We start from the raw sequence: 13,164 nt of genomic DNA, 5'->3' as shown, positions 1-13,164 counted from the left end.
ACTGCTGCCATATATCGAGCTTACATTTACATTACTGTTTTTCAACAAAGGATAACAAAAAACCGAAAAAAAATATGATAATAGAAGTAAATTAGAAAGTTGTTTAAAATGTTATGTTCTATCTAAATCATGAAAGAAAAATTTTGGGTTTTATGTGCCTTTAAATATAAAAATAAATAATAGATAGTAAATAATATATGGGAGAATGGCAAAAATGATAAACAAGGGTAAGTGGAGCAAAAAGAGGCATAAATAATGAGAAATGTGCGATAACCAGAGAGGACAGAAATATTAGATTTTATTTATGTTTGAATCTGTGTAACAAGCGAGGATGGCACCGAGAAGCACTTTCCAATTTGTAATAGTGAATACTTTGCTTGCAACGTATTAATTAGTCGTTTATTGTGCCAGAAACACACGTGATCACGTTTTCTAGAGGGCTCAGAATCTCAGGAAAAGCCTGAAGAGGGAAGCGCTTGTCAGTCAGGGTTATACAGCCATTTCTAGCCCACCCCCTGTATTGTCTGACAACCAGTGAGCACTGATATGATATCTGCTATGCACATCACGTCATAGCTATGGGGTTATGCTAGAGACGCCAAACCTCAGGTCTCAGCTTGTTGTGTTGGATATATACATTATTTTATACATTGCCCATAACTATGGTTTTAAAATAAACCTGTTCCTAACTATATCTGTATGTCTGTATCTTTAAAAGGTGTTTCACAAAGCCAGCAGTGCACTTTGGCTGACAATAACAAGGAGGCGGGGCCATGGAGAGACTTGGGTTACTGTCAAATGTAAAATTACAATAAAGATCAGTAAAGAATCCAGCGGCTGATACCAGTGCCAGAGGAGCCGCAGGCAGAGGAAGCAGCAGGGTAAGTTACTAAAGGAAAAGCTTGATGAGACATTTATTTTAAGAAAACCAGAACACTTTTTTTTTTTTTTTTTTTTAGAAACCATTACACAAGTTTTTTGTTCTTCAGCTCTGGGAAGGTTACATAGTATTATAGTCTCTCAACGTCTAACATGATACATTCAATGAAACTAATGCAACATACTTGTAGCATTGGACATATTTACTTCTAAACATGTGAAGTAAAAGAAATATATACACAGGCTTTGATCACTATACATTTATTATTATTATGTACTTTTGTGCAATCATATTAAAAGGAATATACTATAAAAGCTACTTCTATTGGAATCAGTACAGGATACAAAACAGGGGTAATCTTACCTCATTTTATTATTAACTTCTGGGCTGCCAGAGAGGGCTGCAATTCATTGCAGTGTCCCATGGCAGTCAAGGAGTTAATGTCCTGTCTGGGTAGACACAGTTACTGTGTATGTAAAAGACCAAATCAATTCAAGAGACTGTATGATTTGTAGCTCAGTGGGAGATTTATTGCTGAAGGAGTGATGAGAGGAGGAAATGACCTGGGAAGTGAATATTGGGCAGAGAGATGAGAGATCCAGGCAGGATAGCTGGTACTCCCAGTTCTGAGGCTTAAAGGGACAGTACACTGTAACATTGTTTTTCCATAAATGTATTTTAAATGACTTGTTATACCAACTGCAGAGTATAAAATATTTGAGAAATTGCATTTTCAGGTTTATTTGTGTATCTGAAGTAGCTGGTTTTGTGCTTTGAAACCACAGCCTATTACAATGGGTTGAGCTTCAGGTAATATCAGATCTCATTATGTTATCACTTTTATGTACACAGACTAGCTTCCTTATCTTATATTTGTCTGGAACACCAAAGCTCAATACATAGAGAGAACAATGGAAAATTATAATTTTATTACTTAACTATCATGCCCCCCACTGAGGGTGTAACTTCTTCTGCTGGCTGTGTTTACTTAGGCTATTCAATAGCGTATACGCCAGTATCAAAACTTTCAGTATAGGTTGGGAAACCACAGGCTAAATCAGCTATTTCAAATGCTGAAATATGAGTAAAGGAGCTACTTGCAACCAATTTAATACACTCTAGCAGGTAAAAAGGATCATTGGGAATAATTTAAAGGGGAGAAAGTTTTTGGGTGAACTGTCCCTTTAATTTAGAACACTGCTACAAATGTGAGTTCTGAGACTTTTTTTACTGGTGTGGCTTAGTTAAAGGGACATAATGGTAACAAATTCTCAGTGCATGAGTGTATTTCAGTTTTGAATAGAAGCATTTCTGCAACATATTTATTGTTGTTTCTACTGAAATATCTGTTTCTGCGCCATACGTACATATGCTGTGATTACCTCAGAGCAGTGCCAGTGTTTCAATGCTGGTGCATGAGGAAATTACAGCATATGTGTGTATGCTGCTGAAACTGTGATATCTTATAGAAGAAGCATTTTTGCTAATGTGAGTATATGCACTAATACACATTTCAGCTTTGACCAATATGTCCCTTTAAATAAAATTTAAGGCATATTCTGTGTTTATTACATTTTGTCATAAATGCAAAGCAAAATGTTTCTCTTGAAGTTAGAACATCATTGTCTTGTGGTTATGATTTTCTTTATTTCTACTGCTTTTACTATGATTATTAAGAATAATGCATATTAATTCAACTTTCATAATCCAAAGCATGCAATTTTAAACAACTTTCCAGTGTACTTTTATTATTTAATTTGTTTCATTTTCTTGGTTGCAAAACATACGTAGGTATGCTCAGGAGCAGCAATGCACTACTAAGAGCTAGCTGGTGATTAATGGCTGCACTTATAAGCCTTTTGTCATTGGCTCACTAGATGTCTTTAGATATCTCCCAGTAGCACATTACTACTCCTTCTACAAAGGATACCAGGAGAATGAAGTAAAATGCAAAGCTGTTTAAAATGTGTATGCGCTATCCAAATAATGAAAAAAAAAAAAAATTGGGTTTCCCGTCCATTTAAATTTGAGTTTTTCTATCTGTGGTCGATTTACATAGAGATATGAAATCCAATCTTCATGTTAATTTATATGTCATGGTGCAGATGACACAACATGAGGTTATATATTTTCATACGTTTCTAAAGGGGGCTCAGGAAAAATCATAATTCTGACAAAAAAAAAAGTCTGAGGACATGCAAAGTATATAAAAATAATGTCATTTTGTTTATTTATTAATTGGTCAGGAATATTATACACAAAGGGACTGTGAGAGAGGTCTATGAGCAATGAAAAAGTGAAATATTAAAGGGACACTGTACTCAAAAAATGTCTTTTGTGATTCACATAGAGCATGCATTTTTAAGCAACTTTCTAATTTACTCCTATTATCAAATTTTCTTCATTCTCTTGGTATGTTTATTTGAAAAGCAAGAATGTAAGTTTCGATGCCGGCCCATTTTTGGTGAACAACCTGGGTTGTCCTTGCTGATTGGTCAGCACCAATAAACAAGTGCTGTCCATGGTCCTGAAGCAAACATTTGCTGGCTCCTTAGCTGAGATGCCTTCTTTTTCAAATAAAGATAGCAAGAGAACGAATTAAAATTGATAATAGAAGTAAATTAGAAAGTAGCTTAAAACTGCATGCTCTATCTGAATCATGAAAGAACAAATTTGGGTTCAGTGTCCCTTTAACAGCATTTTAAATATAATCAATAATCTGAAGTTCAATTGATAAGAGGACAAAGACTTACTCTGACTAATGAGAATATAGTTTAAAAAACACATTACTGTGTGGTTTGTGGTGTAGGAGAGTTTATTATTGTAATTTATTTATAAAGTGAAAGCATATTCCTCAGTGCTAGGTACATGTCTAGGGGGTAATTTAATATTTACAAAAATAGAGTTACACAAAATGCTGTGAGATACCATCTATTGTATACCATGTATATGCCAGATGATCATAAGGACAGATGGGCTTGTGACTTCTCATGTTAGGTGACATAATGTGAACCAATTAAGATAAAAGTTGAAACAAGTGAGAGAACGGAGGTGAAAAGTCACAGAAATATGTTAAAGGGACAGTATACACCAATTTTCATGAAACTGCATGCAATATACACTACTGTAAAGAAGAATATGCTGATATAAAAATCCAGTATAAATCCTTTTACACACTTTTAAACTCCCAGTTTAGCACGGTTGATGAGGTTAGGCTGGGACAACCACTGAGAGGGGCTGAGAGCAGACCCTAACCCCCTCCGTTGCATATGAATAGACCCATTATACAAACAGAAGCAATCTGAAGTGTGTAGACATCAGTATACATCTAAAGCTTTGGGGTTTCGCTAGGAGTCTGAAAATCATCACAATGTTATTTAAAAATAAGCAAACTATACATTGTTACAAAAACACTCCCAGATGGGCTATATAAATGGATCATCTACAAAACATGTATGCAGACAAATCTAGTGTACAATGTCCCTTTAAGGTAGACTTAGTATCTCTGAATTGGAGAGGGAATGCTTGAAACTTGAAACATGTAAAGTGTTACAGAACAAGTCAAGGAATGGCACAGAATTGGTGCAGCACAAGAAACATTTGGAATGCGCAGATTAGTGAGAAAGGAGAAGTAGACTTTTGACAGATTTAGGTTATTTAATTATATCTGTCTATTTGGGTTTTTCATACTTGAAGGGAAGTTAGAAATGTGTATTGAACCAATTAAGAGAAAATTACATTGTTTTGATAGAATGGACCACACTTTTTCAGTTCTGTTGTCTATTAAAGGTATAGCCTTTACACTACTTTTATTATGTTCTTTGTTATAAAATAAAGTGTGTGTTCATTTTAAATATACAACTAAGACAACGATAATAGTGTTAAGGATAAAAAATAAATAAAATAAGATACATTTAATATCAAATAATCTGAATAGGAACAAGTTGCCCTGGATCACATGACTATTTATTTATTTATTTATTATCTATTGACTTTCATTTTAGCCAATTAGTGCAATGTCAGCCACAACTCCACAGGAGAGAGCACAGTCACCTAGATTGCGAGTTTTGAGCGCTATAGGTAAAGTAAAGAACGCAACTAATGTTGCATTATTTAACCCCCTATAGCCTGCCATTACAAGTTTAAAAAAACCCGGCTTGTTCAGGCAATATGGCTGTGTTGAGCTCCATACCGCACCAAAAACAAGCAGTGTTTTGACGTGTTCGTGCACACTTTCCCTATAGAATTCCCTATAGAATTCTATAACCAGAAATGTATCTAAGCCATTTTAAATTAATCTAAGGTATTGGTAGTCACTACCCTCCTTAGGCATTGAGTTACACAATTTGATTGCTCTTACAGTGAAAAAACATTTACGCTGCTGGAGATTAAACTTAAAGTGAATGCCAACTTTCATGATAAAGTGCCCGTTTAAAAAAAAAAAAAACTATTAAAAACAGGGGCACTTTCATTCATGAAAGTTTACATTGCACCGGATTTTACAAATAATTACCTTGTTCTCCTGAAACACTTGATCGCATCGCCGATCCCCCCGCCTGCTTCTTCCTGCTGTACTAACACAGCAATGACGAAACCGGCTTCCTCCAATCACGACATGGCCTCACCAGATGAACGCTCCTGGAGGGGGAAGCCGTGATAGGAGAGAGACGGTTTCGTCATTGCTGACAAAGTACAGAGGAGCTGCAGGCGTGGGATCGGCGATCCGATGTTTCAGGGGAAGAAGGTATTTGTTTTTAATAGTTTTTTTTAAAAAAACGGGCACTTTATCATGAAAGTTAACATTCACTTTAAGTTCGATTTACAAAAAAAAATAAAAAATCAACAACATATAAACAAGAAGGTTTAGATAAAATAATGCTCCCAGTGGGGGCTGTGACAGAGAGGTACTAACATTTTCATTTTCCATTTGTTTTTAAATATTGACTTCAGAAGTCGGCAGGGTGCATTTCAAGTTCAGGGAATTTGAAAATCCTCATTTTTCAATCAGAGCTAAATTACATGAAAAAGGGGGCAACATAATTCTGAAAGTATATTGCAAGCTGTTTACTGTACCTTTAAGTTTAGAAACACCTCTTATGTAAAAGCCTGTTTAAAGGGACACTGAACCCAAATATTTTTTCTTTCCTAATTCAGATAGAGCATGCAATTTTAAGCAACTTTCTAATTTACTCCTATTATCAATTTTTCTTCATTCTCTTGCTATCTTTATTTAAAAAGAAGGCATCTAAGCTAAGGAGCCTGCACATTTTTGATTCATAACCATGGACAGCACTTGTTTATTGATGCTGTCCTATCAGCAAGGACAACCCAGGTTGTGAACCAAAAATGGACCGGCTTCTAAACTTACATTCTTGCTTTTCAAATAAAGATAGCAAGAGAATGAAGAAAAATTGATAATAGGAGTAAATTAGAAAGTTGCTTAAAAATGCATACTCTATCTCAGGGTTCTTCAAACCACGGGTCGGGACCCATTACTGGGTCACAACACCATGTGTACTGGGTCTTAACTTATGTGTGTGTTGTAGGAGTGTGTGTGATGTATTGTATGTGATTGTGTGTTGTATGAGTTTGTGTGATGTGTGTAATATGAAAGTGTGTGTGTGTTATATGAAAGTGTGTGTGTGTTGTAAAAGAGTGTATGGGGTGAGTGTGTGTTATATGAAAGTGTGTGTGTTGTATGAGAGTGTGTGTGGTATGTGTGTTACATGAAAATGTGTGTTGTATAAGAGTGTGTTTGTGTGTGTTGTATGAGTATGTGGTGTGTGTGTTGTATGAGAGTTTATGTGTTGTATAAGAGTGTGTTTGTGTGTGTTGTATGAGTATGTGGTGTGTGTGTTGCATGAGAGTGTGTTTGTGTGTGTTGTATGATGTGTTGTATGAGAGTGTGTTTGTGTGTGTTGTATGATGTGTTGTGTGTGTTGTATGAGAGTGTGTTTGTGTGTGTTGTATGATGTGTTGTGTGTGTGTGTGTTGTATGAGAGTGTGTTTATGTGTGTTGTATGATGTGTTGTGTGTTGTATGATGTGTTGTATGAGAGTGTGTTTGTGTGTGTAGTATGATGTGTTGTGTGTGTGTGTGTTGTATGAGAGTGTGTTTGTGTGTGTTGTATGAGTATGTGGTGTGTGTGTTGTATGAGAGTATGTTTGTGTTTGTTGTATGAGAGTGTGTTTGTGTGTGTTGTATGAGAGTGTGTTTGTGTGTGTTGTATGAGAGTGTGTTTGTGTGTGTTGTATGAGTATGTGGTGTGTGTGTTGTATGATGTGTTGTATGAGAGTGTGTTTGTGTGTGTTGTATGAGAGTGTGTTTGTGTGTGTGTTATATGAGTATGTGGTGTGTGTGTTATTACGTTTTACAATGCTTTCAGATTTGACTACAATCAGGAATAAAGCATGCACATATTTTAGTCTTTTTGCCAAAAATTGCAGCTATCATGTTGTTTATTTCTTAAGAAATTTTCAGACTATGGGGCCGATTTATCAAGATCCGTATGGATCTTGATGCCCCTGTTTCCGCGCAAGCCTTTAGGCTCGCTGGAAACAGAAGTTATGAAGCAGCGATCTAAAGACTGATGCTCCATAACTTGTCCGTCTGCTCTAAGGGCACGGACAGAAATCAACCCGAATATGATTGGGTTGATTGACACCCCCTGCTAGCAGCAAAACTGCAGGGGGCGGCATTGCACCAGCAGTTCACAAGAACTGCTGGTCCAATAATAAATGCCCGAAAGTGTATGCTGTCAGCATTTAGCGATGTGCGGCAGACATGATACACTACATCGTATCATGTCCGCTCACACTATGATAAATCTACCCCAAGTTTAAAAATTGGGTCCCAAAGCAATGTGGTATCATGGCGCTGGGTCTTGGTGGTAAAAGTTTGAAGAACCCTGCTCTATCTGAATCATGAACGAAAAAGTGTGGGTTCAGTGTCTCTTTAAAATGCAAGTGTTCAATATCTCTTGAAGGTCAAAATGTCTTAAACCGCCCAAAATAGTTTGATTTCATGGGAGAAAGTGTTGGATGAAACATTCAATAGCTGTGGAGTTTCACTCATTTCCCAAACAATCTTTTAATTTTATCTGAAATTACTTTATGACAGTGGTTGCCAAGGCAATGGTAATATTCATCAGCTGCACATTGTACCCATTTGTTTGTGCATCTTGATAAGCGATAAAGTTTTACTGTAAGTAAATTACAACATGGAAACATTGAAAATGATTTTTACTAATTTTTACGTAACTCTGTCAGAAGAGACTCAGGTCAATGTTCATCAAGTGGCCTTGCAGGAGATCATTCTTACATTCTGTGTGGTAAGGTTACTGCCATACAAATCAATACTAGCGACAACAGGTGCGGGAAAATGATAGATCTGCAATTTTGCTAGTGTTCTAGCCAGACTTATGAGGGATTACTTAATTTAACAATTAAATTAGCAACTAATTAAAATGCTAAAATAATTATGTTATATTAAAGGGACAGTAAAGTAAATATTAAACTTTCATGATTCAGATAGAGCAAAATGTGCACTTTTTGATTCACCAGCTCCTACTGAGCATGTGCAAGAATTCACAGAATATACGTATATGCATTTGTGATTGGCTAATCAGGGGCGGAACTACCATTGGTGCAGCAGGTGCGGTGGCACCAGGGCCCAAGTGCTGGAGGCCCATAACAGCCAGTCTATACATAGGTGTATGCAGAATGTGTTCAATCCTAATGCAGACAAGCCTTTTATTAGAGCAAGTTCTATCTATCTTACTATCTATCTTTCTATCTATCTATCTATCTATCTATCTATCTATCCTCAAATCATTATACAGAGTAGCATGTATATTACTATTGCTTACTACTGCATTACCTATGGGGCCCCTGCACCAGGGCTGATGGCTGTCACATGATACAGGGGCAGTAGAAATAGACAAACCTTTGACATTTGTCAGAAAAAAAATGTTCTACTCATTTGAAGTTCAGCATAAGTGCTACTGCATTTTCTGTTTATCATGAATGTGTTGATTATGCAGATCTACTGTATTCACTGGTCCTTTAACAGGCCAGATTTTCATGATATCATAACTAGAACACAGGTGAAATAATCAGCTAATCAGTAACCATGGTTATTAACATGATCTCAATCTTTAGATGTTTGTTTCACTTATGCTCTAGTAGTTCATATCATGAAAATCAGTTCTGTTAGAGGTTCCAAGTACTTTAGTTGAGAAACAATATGACAAAGCATACATTTATAAATAGCATTAAAATGTACTTTTATTATCTAATGTTTTGTTTGCTTTGTATCCTTTGTTGAAAAGTATACCTAGGTAGGTTCAGGAGCAGCAATGCACTACTGGGAGCTAGTTGCTGATTGGTGGCAGCACATATATGCCTCTTGTCATTGGCTCACCCAATGTGTTTAGCTCCAAAATTGTTGTTCCATCAACAAAGGGTACCAAGAGAATTAAGCAAATTTGATAATAGAAGTGTGAAGTGCTATTTATCACTCTTGCTTGTGCGTTAACTGCACTCGACTTTCGGCTTTTTGTACGTGTCAGGTACCATGCATATTACAAGTTCAAAGTAAATAGTTTTCATTTGTTTGCTAACCTGATGTGTGCAAAAATCTGAGTTAAAATATCATGGACATGCTAACGTATTCCTCTATAGACTTTAATGGATCGTGAAAAGCTGAAAAACACCCAACAAGTTGTGCAAATTGGATTGCGTTTAACCAAGTGCGCTCAACCGACATTAAATATTAATATTTCACATTTCAATGTTGTTTACATAGAAGAATGTGTTCTATTTATTCTTAAATACATATTTCTATATACCCGTATTGTCCCGATTCTATGCCGCACCCGATTCTATGCCGCACCATTTAAGTTTGGTGCCATTTTAAAGAAAATTAAATTTTTATAGAAAATATACACATTAGTGGAAAATTAAAACAATATTTTATTTAATGAATAGGAACAAATGTACATGTATTTTTAACACTTTTGGAATCAATTATATAGTTAGTCCTGCTTTTGACGGCATATGTTATATGCTCACATAAATAGCTATACTGGTTTTTTCAAGTCTCTCATTGAAACCATTATCCCCTTTGAAAAAAAGACTTGAGAGCAAAAGTGATCAATTAAACTATGGTAACAATCATTCATTCAATTATCAACACGTGAGTGTATACAAACAAGGATAAAAACTTACAGTGATATTCCAATTGTGGCCAAAGGTGTAAAAAAAACATAATTTATGCTTACCTGATAAATTTATTTCTCTTGTGATGTATCGAGTCCACGGGTTCATCCTTACTTGTGGGATATTCTCCTCCCCTACAGGAAGTGTCAAAGAGAGCACCCACAGCAGAGCTGTCTATTTAGCTCCCCCTTAGCTCCACCCCCCAGTCATTCGACCGAAGGCTAGGAAGAAAAAGGAAAAACTATAGGGTGCAGTGGTGACTGAAAGTTTTAAAATAAAAATATATATGCCTGTTTTAAAAAACAGGGCAGGCCGTGGACTCGATACATCACAAGAGAAATAAATTTATCAGGTAAGCATAAATTATGTTTTCTCTTGTAAGATGTATCGAGTCCACGGATTCATCCTTACTTGTGGGATACCAATACCAAAGCTTTAGGACACGGATGAAGGGAGGGACAAGACAGGGACCTTAAACGGAAGGCACCACTGCTTGTAGAACCTTTCTCCCCAAAATAGCCTCCGAAGAAGCAAAAGTATCGAATTTGTAAAATTTTGAAAAAGTATGAAGCGAAGACCACGTCGCCGCCTTACAAATCTGTTCAACAGAAGCCTCATTTTTAAAAGCCCATGTGGAAGCCACAGCTCTAGTAGAATGAGCAGTAATTCTTTCAGGAGGCTGCTGTACAGCAGTCTCATAGGCCAAACGGATGATGCATTTCAGCCAAAAAGAAAGAGAGGTAGCGGTCGCCCTTTGACCTCTCCGTTTACCAGAATAAACAACAAACAAAGAAGATGTTTGACGGAAATCTTTAGTTGCTTGTAAGTAGAACTTTAAAGCACTAACCACATCAAGATTGTGTAACAGACGTTCCTTCTTAGATGAAGGATTAGGACACAAAAAAGGAACCACAATCTCTTGATTGATATTCTTATTAGGAACAACCTTAGGAAGAAACCCAGGTTTGGTACGTAAAACCACCTTATCTGCATGGAAAACAAGGTAAGGTGCATCACATTGTAAAGCTGATAGCTCAGAAACTCTTCGAGCCGAAGAGATAGCTACTAAAAACAAAACTTTCCAAGATAGAAGCTTAATATCTATGGAATGCATAGGTTCAAACGGAACCCCTTGAAGAACTTTAAGAACTAAGTTTAGGCTCCATGGCGGAGCAACAGGTTTAAATACAGGCTTGATTCTGACCAAAGCCTGACCAAATGCTTGAACGTCTGGGACATCTGCCAGACGTTTGTGAAGTAGAATAGACAAAGCAGATATTCGTCCTTTTAGGGAACTAGCAGATAATCCCTTCTCCAAACCTTCTTGGAGAAAAGACAATATTCTAGGAATCCTAATCTTACTCCACGAGTAACCTTTGGATTCACACTAATAAAGATATTTGCGCCAAATCTTATGATAGATCTTCCTGGTGACAGGCTTTCTAGCCTGAATCAGGGTATCAATGACCACGCTTTGATAGAATCAGGCGTTCAATCTCCAAGCAGTCAGACGCAGAGAAATTAGATTTGGATGCGTGAACGGACCTTGGATTAGAAGGTCCCGCCTCATTGGCAGAGTCCACGGTGGAACCGAGGACATGTCCACTAGGTCTGCATACCAAGTCCTGCGTGGCCACGCAGGTGCTATCAGAATTACCAAAGCTCTCTCCTGCTTGATTCTGGCAACCAGACGTGGAAGGAGAGGAAAGGGTGGAAATACATAGGCCAGATTGAAGGACCAAGGCACTGCTAGAGCATCTATCAGTACCGCCTTGGGATCCCGGGACCTGGACCCGTAGCGAGGAAGTTTGGCATTCTGACGAGACGCCATCAGATCCAATTCTGGTGTACCCCATAGCTGAATCAGCTGGGCAAATACCTGCGGATGGAGTTCCTACTCCCCCGGATGAAAAGTCTGATGACTTAGAAAATCCGCCTCCTAGTTCTCTACTCCTGGGATGTGGATCGCTGAGAGATGGCAAGAGTGATCCTCTGCCCACTGGATTATTTTGGTTACCTCCATCATTGCTAGAGGACTCCTTGTTCCTCCTTGATGATTGATGATTGATATAAGCTACAATCGTGATGTTGTCCGACTGAAACCTGATGAATTTGGCCGCAGCAAGCTGAGGCCACGCCTGAAGCACATTAAATATCGCTCTCAGTTCTAGAATGTTTATCGGAAGGAGAGCTTCCTCCCGAGACCATAAGCCCTATGCTTTCAGGGAGTTCCAGACAGCACCCCAGCCTAGCAGGCTGGCATCTGTCATTACAATGAGCCACTCTGGCCTGCGAAAACACATTCCCTGAGACAGGTGGTCCTGAGACAACCACCAGAGAAGAGAATCTCTGGTCTCCTGGTCCAGATGCAGTTGAGGAGATAAATCTGCATAATCCCCATTCCACTGTTTGAGCATGCATAGCTGCAGTGGTCTGAAGTGTAGGCGGGCAAAAGCAACTATGTCCATTGCCGCTACCATGAGTCCGATTACCTCCATACACTGAGCCATTGATGGCCGAGGAATGGAATGAAGAGCTCGGCAAGTGGTTAAGAGTTTTAACTTTCTGACCTCCGTCAGAAATATTTTCATTTCTACCGAGTCTATCAGAGTCCCTAGGAAGGAAACTCTTGTAAGAGGGAAGAGAGAACTCTTTTTTATGTTCATCTTCCACCCGTGAGATCTCAGAAAAGCCAACACGATGTCCGTGTGAGACTTGGCTAGCTGGAAAGTCGACGCCTGAATTAAGATGTCATCTAGATAAGGCGCCACTGCTATGCCCCGTGGTCGTAAAACCGCCAGAAGGGACCCTAGCACTTTTGTGAAAATTCTGGGAGCCGTGGCCAACCCGACGGGAAGGGCCACAAACTGGTAATGCCTGCTTAGAAAGGCGAATCTGAGGAATTCATGATGATCTCTGTGAATAGGGATGTGTAGATACACATCCTTTAAGTCCACGGTAGTTATATATTGACCCTCCTGGATCAGAGGTAGAATAGTCTGAATAGTCTCCATCGTGAATGATGGTACTTTGAGGAATTTGTTTAGAATTTTGAGATCCAATATT

At 37.9% G+C, this 13,164-nt stretch overlaps 1 protein-coding gene across 3 annotated transcripts in view; it reads left to right on the top strand.

The window, feature by feature from the left end:
- The first annotated feature begins 522 nt into the window (after positions 1-522).
- FAXDC2 (fatty acid hydroxylase domain containing 2) overlaps positions 523-13,164 on the top strand; it is a 176,667-nt gene continuing 164,025 nt past the window's right edge. For 2 of the 3 annotated variants that reach the window (XM_053718707.1, XM_053718706.1), the window contains exons 1-2: positions 523-609; positions 719-881. The gene's annotated coding sequence lies outside the window, so the exon portion shown is untranslated. Of the gene's footprint in view, positions 610-704; positions 882-13,164 lie in introns of those variants that run through there. The other variant, XM_053718708.1, reaches the window with a different exon arrangement.

The sequence above is a fragment of the Bombina bombina genome, chromosome 6 (genome assembly GCF_027579735.1).
Source record: "Bombina bombina isolate aBomBom1 chromosome 6, aBomBom1.pri, whole genome shotgun sequence".
NCBI lineage: Eukaryota > Metazoa > Chordata > Amphibia > Anura > Bombinatoridae > Bombina > Bombina bombina.
The sequence above is the reverse complement of the archived record's forward strand: the minus strand, read 5'-3'. Positions and strand labels throughout refer to the sequence as shown.